Here is a 10,841-nt window from a genome sequence, read left to right as displayed (position 1 = left end):
CTTTTCGGTTTAGAATGAAAACATTTTGTAGAGAAATTTTCTCGCACTTTCGTCTGATCTATTGATTTCCAAGGGTCGCATATCAAATGAATTTATGAAATTATCGATCCCCTTGAGAATATCGCTAAAAGATGAATCAAAAAATCCGTGGCAGAAAGGTACATACTTACAGCATTGGCAATCATTGAAAAGTCGAGTGAAATACGTACCTGTAAAAGAAAAAAAAACGCTTGTTTAATATTTTGCTTTATAGTTTATGGGTAAGGATGTGGCATGATTACTGATATGAGCTCATCTGTAAAACTATATTCATTATTCAATCTATGCAAAATTCATGAGCGGGAAAAATGTTGGAAAAGTCCAAATTTCTGTGGAAATTTTAGCTAGTACTAGCCGTTATACCAAAAGACGGTTTCGGTCCACCTTCCTCGTCGGCAAACCGAATCTTTGTGCTTGCTGTCGAGACATCCCTCGGTACGAGCCAGTTGTCCAGAGCCAATTTGGTGCTGGATTGGATTTATCTAACTACCATTAAGACAGCTTTTTTATTCCCTGCAACACCATGATGTCCTGGAACACAGTGTATGACCTGATTTTTTCTCCACTAACTGCCACAAGTTAGCCCGCCTATCTGCAGATATTTGCATATCGGTATCTTCTATTAAGACTATGTACACACTAGAATCCCATTTCAGTTGATGTCAATAGCTCGTATACAACTTATGACCACAGTGAGAGCGACAGAACTTCGCCTTAAGGGCATCCCGTACTTGTTTTCATGACCAGCGTCGTGTTTTTAAGCGTATTTCATGGTTTGTAAGTATTGAGTTAAATCATTTTTGTGTATAAAACGGTGGCACGAAACAAAAAAATGAATGTACTTCTAAAGTGTTATCTTAAAAGTTGTAGAACTGTAGTAAAAGTTGTAGTTGTCAAATACATCACAAGACCACGTTTTATCAATTTAATATACCCTCAAAATATTGATTTACAGCAAAAAAACATTCAGATTTATCCCCTGACCTTTTTGCAACTTGTCTTTTCACTCCCTGTACATCAATCCCTCCCCTTTCTTCTCCGCTATTTGCCAGCATCAATTACATTTCACGTTCAATTACTCATCCACCTTCACCGGAATCGTTCGTCTTATTGAATCGATAGCATCGACTGGGATTCCTTTGCCTTATCATCCAAGGCAAGCCGCGGCCCAGTACGCCAGTTGATCAGTTGAAAGGGGAAGACAAAATCAGCAAGTGAAAGCTTCGTGCTTTGATTGATTGCGAAGCACGGCGAAAAAATCGTAATTATTTCATCACGTTCTTAATTAAGCATAATTACTAAAATTATCAACATAAATCTAGTTGACGTGGCTGCTGTTCTCGGTCGGCTATGTGAAACCGTTCTCTATCAGGGAGGTGTTGGCGTTCTGCCTAAAATCCGGGTCGAGAATTGAAAGTGTTTGCATGTTTGCCGCTACTTGGGGTGAATATTTATCCATCTCTTTTCGGCACATCATACTGAATGTTACTAGGTTGCAAACTGAAAAATGTGGGAATCTAATTAGAATTAAATTTTCGGTTTCATTCCATTCCTTTACTTATAGATTGATTAATTGATTGATTTTTAAACCATATACCGAAGACTTAAAAAAATAGTTAAACACACTTGCGAAATACATACAATTTGATTATGATCTTGTTTACGTACGGTTCGATCAAAACAGCGCCAGAACTCGAATTTGGGAACACATATTTCTCCGTGTATGGTGTAAGTGGGAAGCCATCGGCCGTGCCACCATCTTTTTGCCATTTCGTTTGACTACAATCAGACACCGACCTGTGCGTCATCGTCAGCATCATCATCATCATCGACAAATCATCCGATTTCATAAAAAAATGTGTGCTCATCGTTGGCTGTAATTATAGCAAAGTTTAGCGTCGTTGGAGAAGAGTTCAACGAACCCGAAATTTTGCTTCTGATTTCGCTCCGAATTAGTGCGGATCTAGTATTAATGAATGGCCATTTAACGATGTGGGCGACGCCAAAATATTTTAAACGTTGTTCATGAAATAATTTTCGATTAGCTATAATGCTAAAACACTTTTATTTCGAGTGGACCACAGAAAAATAAGAATAACGCCAGATTCGAACTAGACCGATTCCGGGGAGTTGCTTCTATTCTTCTATGAAAGCGATGACACCTAGTGTATAAGGTAATCATCATTAGTAACATTCCGTAACGAATGGGCCAAAACAGCTTTGTTTGTTTCCGTTTGGATTATTACCTGGGAAGTCGAATATGCAGAAGAAATACGCACAGTTTGATCTGAGTAGGACGATGTTTGAAAAATGGAACATTCCTAGCCATCTACTACTCTACTGATTAAATTTGAGCCAAAAAGATTAGGGGCATAGCCCATGTTTTAGAAAAAGTGCATATTTCAGGTTGGTGCTGATTCTATGGCCTTCGACTGGCACGATCTATTCTGGTTGATTTCGGATCTCGTCATGGCTGGCTGTTTAATTCACTGGCGTGGGAGGGCGGGAAGGCAGATTGGTCCAGCTAGTTTTCAACCCTTTTGATCTTGGGTGTGATGGCTGGCACCTACGATACACCTGACTGTTGAAATGGTGTGATCGGGTGGTTTGTCGTTTTCAAGAGTAAATTGTCAAAAAAATCAATTTTTTTCAACTCCGATCAAGACGTAGTAGGATCGGTTTTGATTGTGAAGTGCAAGTAAATCATTATAATTATATACATTGTCTAATTAAAAGGAAGATGTTCGCCTTAAGTGTATTAAACGTAGTAGGTGTTAGCTCTACCGATTTTGCAATGACCGGAAATCTGAAGTGGTACATTCCCTATTAAGTGTACCTTTACTTTCGTGGTCGTCAGAATCGCTTTGATCGTCAGATCCTCTCGCTTTCTTTTACAGTTTGACACAAATCTGTAGACACTCGCTACCATCTGAACTAGGACCTTTCAATGAGAAACCCGCTCTGAATTCACGAGGTACTTTTTTACTTTGATTTCATGAAATAGGAAGCATGCTCGCGATTTGTCTTGATCGTTTTGGCATAATCTCAGTTAGCTCAGTTAGGCCATTTCTCCTCCGGAAAATACAGGAAATTCTGAACTTGAAACCGTGGCCCATCAAAGCACTTAAAGTGCTTTTTGTTATATTTTGCATCAGCTACGTTCAGTTCGGTCGGAAGCCATCGTCACTCTATTAGCTTCGTAAGGCCTAGGTTTTTTTTCTATCCTGAAGGCAAGTAACGTCAAAGCACTCCAGAAGTTCCACTTCTTCTCAAAGGACCGCATTGCGAAGACGAAACTTTTGCCTAATCACATCATCTGCGCTACAGCTTCTGGATTAAAGTCCAAGTGGATCGAAGAAACTCATGACACAGCTTATTACGATAATTACGAAGATCGTCCCTCAGTTAGCTGAGAAACGAAAATTCGTCGCTGTCAAGGATCCAGACGACACAAAAGTACTCACACAGGCCCCGTATCCTTGACTTCACTGTGACGCACTGGTCTGCTGTATGCTGCTTTCCAATGTCCTGAAAAAACTCTTCGGAGTTCGACACCTAGAATCCGCCATTGTAATGACCGCCATACATATTTTTTACGAACAAAGAATGGTTTAGTGTTTAAATTGACGTGTGTGATAAAGTGAGTGCGAAACTGTAAAAGAAAGACTATCGACTGACTTTAGTTTTTTTGATCCATTCATCGGGATCTGATCAATAACGCTAATGGCTGGGGTTTCTTATGAAATACAGCATAATAAAGCTTTGATTGCTGACGGGCCTAATTTTTCTAAAGGCCGTCCCATTCCCTTTCAACGCTTCGAAGATCTATAAATTTGTCATGCTCATTCACGGGAAGTCAAAAACCAGAAAATTATTAGGAGTTTGTTCTTTCCCTTATTCAGTTCCAACATGTTCGTAATGTGGTACAATCCAGGATTAAATCCGAAATAGATTACTTCAGCGATTAGAACCAAAAGCAATCATTCGTTTCAGTATGATAACGTTAAGGCCAAGATTCTCGTGTATATTAAGGATAGCGCAATCTAAGTGAAACGTCACGATCTGATTCCATATACAAGCGCTAAACACCAATTTATATTGTTAAGGGCGTATTTTGATGGAATTTGTTCACAAACACGAGCAAAAGAGTCCGGGTGTTGAGAATGCGGCTGAATCGCCCTAATTGAATATTATTCTACTAACAATGTGCAACAAAATGCAGTAGTATTATTCTACAGCAGTTCGCTAAACGAAAAGGCATATTAAGTTTTTTGTTATCATATATGACAGTTTTGAGATCAACAGGATTAACCAACCTAGCCAGTCTACCTTCTCGTCTCGCTCAGGGCAAAAGCTAAAAAAATATCTCCACTATAGCTATCAGTAAATCAGGTTAATCAATTCTAACTATCGCCTTCTTTCTTATTTACTGAAAAAAAACTTTATACTATCAAACCTTCGGTAGCTCAGTGAAATTGTAAGCTACCGAAAATAAATGTGCCGGTATTCAAGACGAACACCTTTTCGATGGACTTCAAGCAACTCATAGACAGTGCACGAGGTGGAATAATCAAGAAAACTGAGAGAAAGTGATCCACATATAGCTGCATCACGTTCGCAATTGTGTAGAGTGGAACGGGGTCAAATAGGTATGGAGGTGCAATAGGTACAGGGCATTATCCTTGCTATGTTATTGCATAAATCGCTCGTGTTGCGTGAATTATATACACGGTAGAGAACATCGTTGACGACTGCCATTTCGGCTGTTACCGTGGATCAGCTGTATTAGTTATGGCGTCGTTTATGTTTTCGTGTGTTGTTCTGCGAAACGCCTCGTCTTTCGTGCTCAGTGCAGCATATTTAATCAATATAAAAAATGTCAAGTAAGGTTTCTCTTACACAAAAATTAATGCTGAACACGAGTTTTGTGTTGGTTTTTCGATGTTTTTGTTTATAAAAAAAATTGGACATCAACATGAAACATACGCTTGGGGGCACGATAGGTCAGCCGTTTGGGGACACTGTAGGTCACTACTATAATGTGAATTTGAATTATTTTGACAGGAAAATGATGCGTTATTTTGTGCGAAATGTCCCAAAAAAGGAAATGAAGAGGAAATAAAGGTATGAATGTACATCTGTTGAAGATGGCGCCAGCATTCGATCAGCCTCTAAACAATCCAAGGTTCCGTTCGGAACATTATGTGCTCGTGTGAAAGGAAAGTGAAAGTAAATTTTGATTTGTTGCAGAATTTTTCTAGAAATGGTAGTTCTGTCACCAAACGGTACGGATTAATTCATCGAACAAATAGATATTGCGCTTAGTGCCTCCAAATCAACTGCCAGCACCATCAATAAAAATCCGTAGTTTGAAGGTTCATGCATTCGTGAATCGGCTAACATGTTCCATACCCATAAAACTACGAAGAAATCTGCAGGATTGTCATCACTGGGCAAGTGTAAGGTGGTCATAAATCTATCTGATCAATATTTACCATTTCCTTTTTTTCTCTATTTTAGCTTCTTCCTCGTATTCATTACCACTTGGTGGATTGATTACTATCAAATTAGTGACTCATATTTCAACGCCAACCTGTACGTGCTTGGTACAAACGACGCCAAACGAAAATCAATAAGCAATTCTTGCGTTCCCGGAAATCGGATCCGGTTCGAGCTTCGACGAAGTAGGCCAAGCAACGGGCAAACAGCTGTCCGTGACTAAGCGGAAAAAAACAAACGCTAAATAAATCATCTCCACGTGGTTGCATTTCGGAAAAGGTAAGCTGACAATTGGAGCTACTAGTCGAACGTGTTGATTGTTGGACATTCAATCAGCCTACTTGGTGTTTATAGTGTTTAGAAATAAAACTAAAAAAGAAAAACTATTTTGAGCAAACAGCAGAAACCCCATCAACTTCGATAGAAAAGCGTGAGCATTTCTACAATCGATTTGTACGGAATGGTGGCTCCATTGTGCACGGCGACGCATCCGCGCATCACAGAATCTGTCAAATTGCTTGGATGCACAATAGAACAAACCTCATTTCGCATTCTGTTCTGCTTTGAAACAATCGCACAAAAGCATCCTCCGCTCAGTGAATGAGTACGCTTGAGTGAATATGAAAGGACCATTCCGAGCACGGTTTGTGGTTTCGATGTTTCCCGAATGAAGCTGTGAATGGTAAGAAAACCAGCGGAAAAAAACCCAACGAGAAAATCCGCTTATTTAGTTGACTAACTATGATGAAAGAGCATTACTCACTTTATTCCGGGCGGTCAGGCAGCGGTAGCGCTCTAGAACTGGTTTCACTATCGCAAAGCAAGGGGTCCAGCCAGGCAAGTTTCAAAAACAAATTATCACTTGTGAAAGCACTTGCACTACGTCGGCCGGATATTTTCAGGAACCGGTAAGCCGAGAAGCGCAGGGGTAATCACTATAATCCGTGCTGTTTGTGTTGCGAATTTGAATCGCTCTCTGCTCGGTTCGGGTAACACTTTGACGATGAGAAACACGAGAGGGTGGGGGTAGTTTCGGTGAAGGGAGAACAGTTTCAGTCACACCAAAAGTTTATAGTTTTTTTTTGTTTGACATTTTTTCTCGGCAAAAAGTTTTTTAGCTTTGTCACACTCACGAAAGGAAAATCGTTGTCACACGCACGCAATTATTTCCAACTTGTTCACAATCCAGTTAAACTCAATTTTATCTTTTTTGTCTGTCAGCTGCTTCGTTCAACCGCACGCCGAGGGGCACTTCACTCGTTCTTCATTCCGATCGCTGGTATTGTAGATCGTTCACAACGCTCGGATCCCAGCGATGTTAACTTGGTTTTCTGCAACTGCCTCCGGCTCACAGACTTGCTGTGACTATTTTTTCTTCTTTCTGCCGTTTGTCATCTTTCTCGGAGGGCGAAGTCAACCGAAAGCCCAAGCCTCCTACAGGATTGAACTTGAAGTTGTTATCGCTTACCAACCAACTCGGCGGAGAATTGATTGCCGGCTACTCCCTTCCCCCTTTTTGGGTTGGGAAAACGAGTGGAACACACCCACGTACACACATACACACAAACATTCTGTCGCGATAATGGATTTACGTTGCAGCCATTGTCCGCCTTTCTTACGTAATCTAATTCTTGTGTTTTCTGTTAGCGGGTTGTCTCGTTAGGAAACCAACTAGACTAATTATTATTCTTTGCAAATCCTTTTGTTTGTTATTTGTTTGTCAGCAGACGCTCTGAACATTGAACCCAGCTGAAGTTCGATTCCAGTGTTCTGGCAAAGAGGTGGTTAAAAATCAAAACAGCGAATCTCCATGGAGACATGGCAAGGCGGTGGCCGGAATGTTACCATAAATAACAGATCTAAATGGAGCAATTTGTTTGCGTGGCGATACGATTTCGAGCCGTGCCTCTAGTCGTACTGGACATGATTCATGGTTTCGAATGGAATCTGGGACTATTTCTGATTCTCGCTAAATAGATCAGGGGGAGGCTGAAACGTTTCTGGAATCGGAAATGGTAGCAAAAAGGAAACATGCCGAACAGAAGGACTTGTGTGTAGCTGAGATGTGTGTAATAATTTAATTTCTAATGGTCTACTGTCCGGAGGGTTGTGTGATTTATGTGTCTGTGTATGTGTGCTGGTCCGGATGATTCGTGCGCAGAAGGAAGTGTCAGGTATCGGTCGAGTTGCTAACTAACTTACTTAGAGTCTGTTTGACATGTACGCAAAGAAGTGAGTGGTAAATGAATTGCTTTCCCACTGTCATCGGGGACGTGATATGGGGGACAGATGTTGCTTGGTGCTCGGAGCAGCTTGATTTGTGGCCGTGATATTTCTGGGGATGGTGATTTCAGTTATGTTTTGTAATTGTCGAGTTGTTGGAGTTCAGACCTGTTTCTGTTGTTTACAATGTATTTATTTGAATAGGAAAATATGTGATCCGACGTACGGAGAATTGAACTATATTTTTATAGTCACTGCAGATGTTTGTTTTATCTGACAAGAACATGGAAACCTAGTAGGAATAGTGAACAACAAATAAAGTCAATTGTTTAAAAGTTTTCATAGTAAGATAAACAAAAGATGTTCGCGCTGGCAACACTGGCACGTGTCATAGAAAGAATGCACAGACTTGTCTGATACAAATGAACTCTGTCGCACAATTTGAGATTTATTCTAGACTCCAAAAATGCTATTCAACAATGTCACGCGATTTGAAAATGTTCTCAGATTAGAAAGACGCGAATAAAGTGTGCGCAATGATTTGAGAATTTTTACAGACTCGACAAATGCGAATCAACCTTGTCACGTGATTTGACAATTCCTTAGACCTGAAAGATACAATTTAAATCTGTCACGTGTTTTTCACTCATTCGACAATCTGGTGTACTCATCGTTCCTTTCCCCACCCTGTCGAAGAGGATATGTCACGTCACGTGATTTGAGTGTTTCCCCAAGCTCGCAAGATAGGAATCAAATCTGTTACGGGAATTGAAAATTTTCCCAGGCTCTAGATGCGATTGAATGCTGTCAAGTGAGATTTGAGAGTTGAATTTGAGAATTTTTCCAGGCTCGAAAATGCGGATGAGCTTCGTCCCCTGATTTGAGATTTTTTCCGGGAATGAAAAATAATTCAACTCTGTTAATTAATTCGAGAATTTTCCCAGACACGAAAGATGGTCATCTAATCTGTCACGTGATCTGACAATTTTTTATGCTCGAAAGCTGCAGTTTAGCTCTTTCATGTGATTAGAGAGTTACCCCAGACCCGAAGGATACGAATCAACCTTGTCATGTGATATAAGAATTTGTCCAGATACCCAATTCAACTCTGTCATGTGATTCGAGAATTTCCCTAAACTTGAAAGATGCAAATCTAATCTGTCACGCGTTTTGAAAATTCCTCTGGGCTCGGACGATGTGAATCAAACCAGTCACGTAATTAGAGAATTAGGAAGCCATAATTCCAGAGAACGGTCGACGATACTGCAAAAATACTGTTGTATTTTCTCTGTAAGCGACTTGGTTCTCAGAACTTCCCAGCAAACTGCCCACGAACCAAGATTATGGAAATCTAGCCTCATCAAACATCAGTACTCTTCAAATATTTCTTGGAATTCCACGGAAAGTAACGGAATGCCTTATTCTGGTGACGGCTACATGGTTCGACAATAAATCGGAAGTCCCCTGCCGTCCCACTTATTTCCTCCAATTTCTGTTTCAGCCAGGTACAGTTTTGTTCGTTATCCGGAGAGGACCAAACAATACTATACCTTAAGCCAAACCCACTGAACCTGGCGATGAATGAGTTAGAAGGGATTGAAATGAGACACCCGTGAAGATCTTTTAACAGATCATCTTTCAGCGCAATCGAATAGTGACCTTTCTCCAACCTTGCTTACTAGCATTCGAAAAGTTTTATGACTCGAAGACTCTATACAATGATCCGACGCATTGTCGAAGAAAGCACCTCTGCGATTGTGGTTCTTTTCTTTGATTTTGATCAAATTTTTCCCGTGTTTAAGGAATCAGAAAAGAATCTATACACATCAACGGTTTAATCAAAAAGTGTGGGAATTTACAATCAGGCAAAGTCCAAACAATCAAATCAGATTTTTTCTATTACTTATTCAAAATTGAAGTGTCACAGTAGAACCGCAAGAGGTTGCTACATCTGGACGTTTAAGTGATCAAAGACGATATACTTACGATCAAATAACGACGGTTTGACCTCATTGGGTACGAACCAGTTTGCCAAATCGTGCGTAGTACGGTCAGAGCAGAGAGTTACACCTAACACCTCTTCTCTGCCAGATCGTGCAAATGATGGGTGATATACTACATTAAGTATATGTAAATTTGTGCAGCTTAAATAGTTCATCCAAATTGAAATCTGAGCTGCCTCGATTATGAGGGAAAACCCATTTCTGCCACAGTATGATACAACCCTTTTGAAATCATCAGAAAGAGAGGATTCATTTTGCGGTTAATATGCCGAACAATAGACGTATTTCCTGTTCATGTTATCAAGTCATATTGACTGTGACAGCACAAATATCACGAGTTGTAAGGTCGGATAGAAGCTATGCGTCGATAGCACTATTCACAAGTTTACATGCACGAGGCATTTCACGTGGATTTGTCATGCCATGTTATTGTAAGCTACGAAGACGGCGTTAAGTAGTTTTGCAACAAAGAAGTTTCCTTCGTGGAAAAACGGTTCTTGAATCTGTAGTAGCTTTTCCTTCCTGCAAAAGGCGAGATAAATTCATAGTTGCTGTACGTTTATGCTGAAGATTAATTTATGCTACTCGAACCATGACCCGATCAGAGCATTACACATTTCATCATCGGTACCCGAGCACTCCTGTTTTCAGATGCGTCTTCCGACATGAGATCTGTAACTCAGTAGATCACATCTTGGCTGAGATACTTCAACTCGCCGGATGTCACACGGTCTCTAGGCTGGTTTAGTCAGGAGAAAGATAACAGACTGTTACCAACCTCTTAGTGGATCACAGTCACATCTGATGTTAGTCGCCTCCTACGACATAGAAACAGAAACCATTGGGTCAATTCTAGGCTGAAATACTTCGAGAGATTTCAGCCTGCCCGGATACCACGGAGAAAGATAAAAATCTAATCTATCACGTGTTTTGAGAATTTCCCTTGATTCGAATGAGAAAATTTCCAGATACGAATGATGCAATTCAACTCTGTCACGTGATTCGAGAATGGGCTGGAAAGATGAGAATTAATCCTTTCACGTGATTTGAGGATTTTTCAAGACGCGTAGAATGCGA

General features: G+C 40.3%; 1 protein-coding gene across 14 annotated transcripts in view; it reads right to left on the bottom strand.

Moving 5' to 3' along the window:
- The window catches only part of LOC131677148 (cubilin), a 237,919-nt gene that overhangs the window by 42,778 nt on the left and 184,300 nt on the right, over window positions 1–10,841 (bottom strand). The window contains exon 1 of one of the 14 annotated variants that reach the window (XM_058956812.1): window positions 6,302–10,725. The exons of the other annotated variants lie outside the window; for them this stretch is intronic. The gene's annotated coding sequence lies outside the window, so the exon portion shown is untranslated. Of the gene's footprint in view, window positions 1–6,301; window positions 10,726–10,841 lie in introns of those variants that run through there. 14 annotated transcript variants of the gene reach the window in all.

The sequence above is a fragment of the Topomyia yanbarensis genome, chromosome 1, assembly GCF_030247195.1.
Source record: "Topomyia yanbarensis strain Yona2022 chromosome 1, ASM3024719v1, whole genome shotgun sequence".
In the NCBI taxonomy this organism is placed as follows: domain Eukaryota; kingdom Metazoa; phylum Arthropoda; class Insecta; order Diptera; family Culicidae; genus Topomyia; species Topomyia yanbarensis.
Note: the sequence above shows the minus strand (reverse complement) of the source record. Positions and strands in the feature narration are given on the sequence as shown.